The following is a 7,712-nucleotide window of genomic DNA, read 5'->3' as shown; positions in this document are numbered from 1 at the left end:
ATAAAATTTAAGCCGCCGATTTCTTCTATTGGCAACAGTGAACACCCGCATCACCATGTCTACTGTGCTTCCCTATGCGTCCGCATCTCGCGGAAAAAACAACAAGGCCCGGCGTCCCTCGTCTGTACCGTTATCACACATTTCTCGGCCGTGGCGTCAACAGACAAGTATAATGGCAGTGACAATGCGTGGTGATGCTCTACTTGCCGTAGAGAACTCCGCATCCCCATTTGGAATTGGAGCCGCGTTTGCGAAAGGCGGCCCGACGCACGAAATGCCTACGCTGCAGTACAGTTGCCTGGGGGTTCGGATACAGGACACAGGTGCGCCCGCATGTTTCTCACGGCAGAGTCATTCAGTCAAAAGCCAAGTAATGCTTCCGAAGAAATTGTGAATGCTCACGCGCACGCTGGTTGAGATACGGCGGTAGCGTAGCGGTGTAGCAGTAAGTGCATCGTGATGATGATGATAATCAGTGGTCCTTCAATTGAATGGGGACGTCGGTTGTCAGCAACCGACTTACCTGTTTTGTTCCTTTGATTGCTAATGGTATCCCCTATGCATCAAGCTAGTGACCTGCGATGTTAACAAAGGAAGTAATACATCTATCTTTTATACTATTCCTTTAATTCTAGCGCTGCTATTAGGGGTGGGGGTGGGGGCTCAAAATATTTATTTCTGTCAGAGGTGGTAGCTATCCTGCGCGATACTCCCCCCCCCCCCCCCCTGCTTTTCGTCTACCAGCATTCTAATCTTCTTTTAGTAGTCTCGACAGCCTTGAAGTCAACTCCCTCGGTGCTACCCCTAAATCCCAGGGCTTCTGGAAGCCGCATATTTCCCTCATGCAGGTTTGGATGGACGCAATCACATTCGTACACTATGAGCCGCATAACTTCTGTTTCTTTTACGAAGACCACGCACACTCCATCATTTTATGTATGCTTCACTCCATCATTTTAGGTATAATTCCCCACAAAGACCTCAGTTCTTAAGCATCCTGCTCTAGCCTTCAAGAGCAATGCACGGCGTACAATTGCCATTTAAATTTTCCCTTTTAGCGTTCACTTTCTGTTCTCTGAACATCTTTAAAGACGTTTTAGCTTATTTTTTTTCTCTCCATTTGTTTGTTTCAATCTGCCTTCGTTCTTTTTTTGGTTACTATGTGTGGCTCTCTTTGATTCTTCACTCTTCTTTCCGTATTTCATCGCTAGCCTTCTGGTCTTCCTTAGCCACTCCGTGTCCACGGTTCTCATTCACACGTACCTAAGAACTTTACCTGTCCACCAACGTTGATGCGTTGCTCTCAGCCTCCCCTAAAAACGTATTTTACTCTGAGCTTCTCCGACTTCAAACGACGCCCAGCCCATATCTCCCATCACTGCTTTGTTAGTTGTTTTACCATGCGCTCCTAAGGCCAAACGGCCTACCGTTTTCTGGTTCACCTCAAGGCATGATAGAGCGTCTCATTTTAAGCAGAGTACTGCATTCGCAAATGTGAGACCCGCAACAATTACTCTTTCCACATTCCTCTCACTACTTCATATCTGTTATACACCCACAGAGCACTATGCTTCATTATAGCTAATTTTCGCTTTCCCTTATCCGTGGGTTGCGCCTCCCGAGTTTTTAAGTAGTTGTTCCCTGCGTTTATCTACACTCCCAAATACTTACATTCCTTGACTCTTTGTAATTCGTCATGCTGGATTGACAGTGCGTCAGTGCTAGTGTCATTGAAAACCATTATTCCCCATTTTTCAGTGTTAAGATTTAACTCGAGGTCTGTGGCTTCCACTTTACTAATATTTATGAGCCATTGCATATCGCTCTGGTAATCAGCTAAAAGAACAATGTCGTATACGCCTAGCATTCCCTGAATACCCTATCGTATCACTTTGCCTTGTCACTTATGCGTTAGGTTGAACGCTAAATAACATTTTTAGTTTTGTTTTCTAAGCTTACCACGTAAAGCATAAACAGTATTGGGCTCAAAGGGCATCCCTGTTTCAGTCCTTGGTGAGTGTTAACTTTCTCTGCGCGTTTCTGCCCTTCCCATGTCAGGTGCACTTATCTTTTAGATGCAACGCATCCCTTTAACTCGCCTTGTCCCGCGTCGTTGTCGCGGCGTAGTCCGCATCCCTCTCCCATTCTCCTCGCCGCGGCAGCTGCGCGCTCTGCCGCTCTCACCGCAGCGCCATCTGTGCGTCAGCGCGGTCAGCGCGCAGCTTGCGCTCTGCTGCGCTCGCTCCCGTCGCCATGCCAGCTGTGCGTTAGCGCGCAGCTTGCGCTCGGTTAAAAATTTACACCATCTTCCCGCGAGGGGAACCATGGGGTAGATGCGACGCATCGGGGGTGAACATGCTGCGTAAATAGGATACACAACAACAGCAGTCCACACGCTGACATCGCTAACATAACGGAAACGCAACGGCAACCCCCGATGCGTTGCATCTACCCCATGGTTCCCCTCGCGGGAAGATGGTGTAATTTTTTTATATAGAGTTATAAGGAACTGTATTAACTCGTTGTCTAAGCCCTGGCGTTCTTGCACCGTCCACAGCAGTTCTCTGTTTACTTTGTCATATTGATACAAGGTAAATCGTTATTCACAAACGTGTATTTACAAACTTATTTACAGGATAGTTATTACGAAAGACACGATGTAAGAGAGCACCGCGTAAGGCAGGGAACAAACGCCACGCGCTTCACCGTCAGCGTCCTCTTCCAGTGGCGTAACTAAGGGGGGGGGGGGGGGCAGGAAGGTACAAGTGCCCCGGGCGCCACTGGGGAGGGGGCGCCGAGCCGAGTATGCCCAAGTTGTGCCCGATGGGGAAAATGGCAGCGGGGCTATCCCTCTGCAGCAGGGCGGCGCAGCTGCAGAAGTCACTGTTGCAGAAAGTTCTAGTTTGGGTTTATTGTTAAGGCATTCTAACACAATGATAGCGCTGTAGAAGACGAGGACGAAGAGAGGGGACACACACGACGCGCCGTTACCCCCCGCACCCCCCGGCAGAGCGCCCCGGGAGTGTCCCCATCTCTTCGCCCTCGCCTCACGCAGAGCTATACTTGTGCTACAATGTCGCTGTTCAAGCAGTTAAACTGTTCTCCTTGTCGGGAAGCGCCGCACACCTGTATGAATACTTAGGTACGCCCTGATGAAGGAGTTCTGGAGCCAGCACGGGAAGATTCCAGTGTGCTTACGTGCGTGCTGCATGCATGTTTTCATGTGTACTGGTTTGTATTCCAGCAGCGGCCACAAAGGGGGGGGGCGTGGAGTACTTAAAATTTGCTCCCTTATATTTCGATTACCTCTTTGCAGGTATTCTCACAAGGCGAGGGGAACAATTACGTGCAAAGAATTGTAGAGATCCTGGTATCTAAAAGACGCGGTGCCTGCTGTTAAACACGAGCAAGAGATGGAGTGGCAGGGTCAAAGCGGTAAAGCCAGTCAGTAGGTACCTTAAAGACATACTTGAAGTTTTCCAAGTTATGGCAAATAACGGCAAAGAAACGAGTGAAACGAGAAGTGATCGCCCACTAGCTATTCCACCAGCGGATGTTAAGAAATGATTTTTTTTATTCTGCTGGGCTTTTGGAACAAGATACTGGTTCGAATAGATCGTGCTTAAAGGCTGCAAGACTCAAAAATGAACTTTTACGAAGCTGCTTTGGACATGAACGCTTTTAGAGAACAGTTTCATGACGGAAGGGAAACGCTGGTGAGTGAGTCACTCGATGAAGTTCTTGGTCTATGTGAGTCATGGGATGTTAATGTTGAAAGGCGTCCGAGACGAAAAAAAAAAACAAATTGCTGGTGAAAAAACGAAAGGAGAAGCGTGAATGGCTAAGTAGAAAATACAAAGGGTCATGAAATCCACACTCGACAGTCTTCATTCTTAAATCGACGAGAGGTTTACTCACCTGCCGGATACCGATGCCAAGTTTAGCTTTCTCCTGGACAAAAACAAGCTGCGCTACGGTGACGACGAGGACGAACTAAAACAAATTGTTACACCTTTGGTGAGCTTTATCGTTCCGACGGTAACACGCAGGACCTCTATGAAGAGACTTCAGATTTCCCACTTCTTTTTTCACGGCGTGTTGATCGGAGATTGTCAAGACCTAAAGAACTTCTGATATTTATCATACAGTATGGGGATAACAACTTATTTCCTAACCTTAGCGTCGCGATTCAGATAAAGTTAGCCATAGCCGTTTTCATCGCTGGCTGTGAAAAGTCCTTCAGCAAGCTAGACTCAATACTTTTTTACTTGCAGGCCACAAGAGCCCACGACAGACTTTCTCAGCGTGGAAAGAGATGAAACGGTAAAAACAAACTTTGATGACATTATTGAACAGTTTTCTGCATGGAAAGCAAGAAAAGTGCTGCTCTAGTTTTTACTGAATGCCCTAGTGTATAGTATTTTTCCTATTTGTGTTATTAATAACCAACTGATCTAAACAAAGCGTTTCACACTCAAAAGAATGCGTTTCTTGAAAACTTGTTCACGATGAATCATTAGCACTGGCGTAATAAGAGGCAATGGTATGCTATCATGCAGGAGACAACAGTGATTGCCGGAACGAGTTTTTGAACGCATCATTAGCATTGATCACAAAATGTGGGCATAGTATGCAGATTTCAAGCCTGCAGTAAACATTCTGAGCAATACGTTTAACGGTAAGGCAGCGAAAAACAATAAGAACTGTGTACATGCGTACTCGATCATTTTCTTCTGTGCGTTTGTACATAATAAATGAGCGTCGCCTCATTCGTGTCGTGCGAGGCCACAACAGCTGACCAGCAAGCTCCATTTCTTGATAACAATAAAACTGCGCAAAAGGACGGGACGGAAGAAGAGGGCAACAAACCAGGCGCAGACTCACAACTAAATTTATTCAGAAACAGCCTACGCACCTATATACCCCTCCGTGCACATGCGCACAGTCGCATGCATTTAATCACAAGGACGCGTTTAAAAATTCATACTCACTACAATACAAAGATAGTGACGCTTCGCTAACGCAGTTATCACAATTTTTTCGTATATGAAAGGCCTCTATTAGTTCCCTTGCCACCTTTTCCTTGCTCCGGCCCAGCACTGTGGTTTTTTCCAGTTGCGGCTTGCAGGACTTGTTTTCACATTTCTTGCAGTGAACCGATGCTGGGCCGGAGCAAGGAAAAGGTGGCAAGGGAACTAATAGAGGCCTTTCATATACGAAAAAATGGTGATAACTGCGTTAGCGAAGCGTCACTATCTTTGTATTGTAGTATGAATTTTTAAACGCGTCCTTGTGATTAAATGCATGCGACTGTGCGCATGTGCACGGAGGGGTATATAGGTGCGTAGGCTGTTTCTGAATAAATTTAGTTGTGAGTCTGCGCCTGGTTTGTTGTCCTCTTCTTCCGTCCCGTCCTTTTGCGCAGTTTTATTGTTATCATGGAACACCAACTAGCCCAACAACGTGCTTTACTCAGCTCCATTTCTTCTTTCACTTTTTTTTCTACGCAGTGTCTAGAGTTACCTCCGAGGGAAGCCGAAATTGAAAACAAAAGTTATTTCCTACGGAACTTTTAGCCAGTGTCTGCAGTTACGTCCGACGGAAACCAAAATTGCAAATTAGCCACATTCGACGTAATTTCAACCGTATGATTTGAGTTACGTCCGGCCTATCGCCTGTAAGTGATAATGGGGCTACGTCCGACGCATTTCACCGTAAAAACGTAGAGTGGAAACACAAATTAAAACAAGTACATCGGACGTACGGAACACTACGTAGGCGACCAGGAATATCACAAAGGAGCAGAGAACGCCGGACCTGGCACTCGGCGCCCGATAAAAAGAGTGGGGCGGCAGTACCGTACACGTTCCTCTCAAACAGGAATGACAGCTCTTTCTTTGTTCCTTCCAAATTTTGAAACGAGTTCCTGCTGCAAGTTCATTGTGAAAGGAACGCGTTCGAGCTACAGTTCCAACATTGGAGCTTGTCGCTACATTAACGTTACATTTGATTTTTCCTAATTAAAATATAGTGTCAGATAATCCTGAGCAAAGTGCGAATTTAAAACTCACATCGCACTACGTATATTATACGAATATAAACACCGCCGGAAGCAGATTATCTGGCGATAAAAAGAACCCAAAGAAACGCTCCCACACGAATATGGAGGACCAAGTATAGTTTGAACAAACAGAGCAAGGACGCGGACGAGAGAACAGAAAAAAGACAGTACAAGCGCTGACTAGTAACTGGCCGTATTGTATTGCGTTCTGCGATATATACGAAAACACAGGCGACGTCACACCTTTGCGTTCAATTAAAAGAAAAGAAAAGGAAAGGGACAGGAAAAGAAAACCAGTAAAAATGGAACAATTCACACAGCACTGAGGGAAACATTTTGATGCTGCTATACCCGACATGCTCCGTCTAAGTAGTCAGGTTCCGTCTGTAGCAAAGTAACAGCGGGCTGACTGAGGCGCGTGCCGCTCCTTTTTGCTATCATGTAGGCCTCAAAAATTTCGCGCGTGCGCACTCCCAACTAGTGCTTCAGAACCTTGGTGTTGTCAAAAAGAGGTGGGGTGCACCCACACGTCTTGCAATGAGTGGGCACGGCGCAAGCGCCGGGCACGGTCTCATCACCATGCACCTGTTGCTTTTTGTGCAGGTTGGTCAAACCTATTCAATTAGAAGCGACAATCGATTTCTTGTGGTTTCGCCGTGCCCACGGACATGTTTTTGCATTGCTTATGACTGTTTCCGTGCATGCCAGCTTCTTGTATGTGGGGACATAGAAACGAATTCCGTAACCACAGTAGAGGAAATGTTTGAAGAAATCTTTAAAGGCCAAAATGCGATACAGACCGATATCGCTGACATCAAAAATCGCCTCGAGGCCACCGAAAAAGCTATGGCCAGTTTTGGCTCGCCACTCGGGCAGTTAGAAGAAAAAGTGGAAGAACTGCAAAACCGAGATGTAGACACAGGGGGTTTGAATCTAGCCATTAATAACGTGCACAAGGCACTGACCTCTCATCAAAGGAAACTTAATGATTTAGAGGATCGTAGCAGGCGGTCTAACCTTGTAGTTTTTGGCATTCCTGAAGAGCCCAATGAATCGGATGAGGTATTGCGGGAAAAGGTTATCAAAGAGCTTTTCGAGAAAAAAACGGGTGTCAAGTGTTCTTCTGTCGCTAGGATCACAGAATCGGAAAAGCCCCCAAACGCCCAGTAATTTTGTACTTTCAAGATTACAATGAAAAGCAGGAGCTCTTCAAAAACGTTAAAAAGTTAAAGCGGTTGAAAATCTTCTTGCAGAATGACTACTGCAAAGACACACTACGGAAAAAAAAAGCTACTTATGGCAAGCGCAGAGAGTGATAAAGATGCAGGAAGAAAGCTGATGCTCGTCCATGATAAGATCAGTATTAACGGCAACCTTTTCGTTTTGGATGATGCTACCTGGCAACTTCTATGAGCAAAAAAGTAGCGCTGTCGACTCCTGAAACAAATTCGTCCTCGGCGCAAAAAAATGATCTTCTCGCGAAGCCTACCAGCGCCCCGCTCCACAGCTAGCGATTAAAGAACCGTGAACTTCGGCTGCTTAGCTCCAATGCCAGAAGCATTGTTAATAAAATAGAACAGTTAGAGAACACCTTGTTGATATATGACCCCCTACTTGTCATAATTACAGAAACGTGGCTACATAGTTTAAT

General features: G+C 46.0%; 1 pseudogene; it reads left to right on the top strand.

Moving 5' to 3' along the window:
- Positions 1–3,644: 3,644 nt before the first annotated feature.
- LOC144165739 (uncharacterized) lies at positions 3,645–4,454 on the top strand (annotated as a pseudogene).
- Positions 4,455–7,712: the final 3,258 nt, after the last annotated feature.

Source organism: Haemaphysalis longicornis, unplaced genomic scaffold (genome assembly GCF_048455015.1).
Source record: "Haemaphysalis longicornis isolate Haplotype H1 unplaced genomic scaffold, Haemaphysalis longicornis Haplotype H1 scaffold_1, whole genome shotgun sequence".
Taxonomy (NCBI): domain Eukaryota; kingdom Metazoa; phylum Arthropoda; class Arachnida; order Ixodida; family Ixodidae; genus Haemaphysalis; species Haemaphysalis longicornis.
This window is presented reverse-complemented; position numbering and strand designations above follow the sequence as displayed.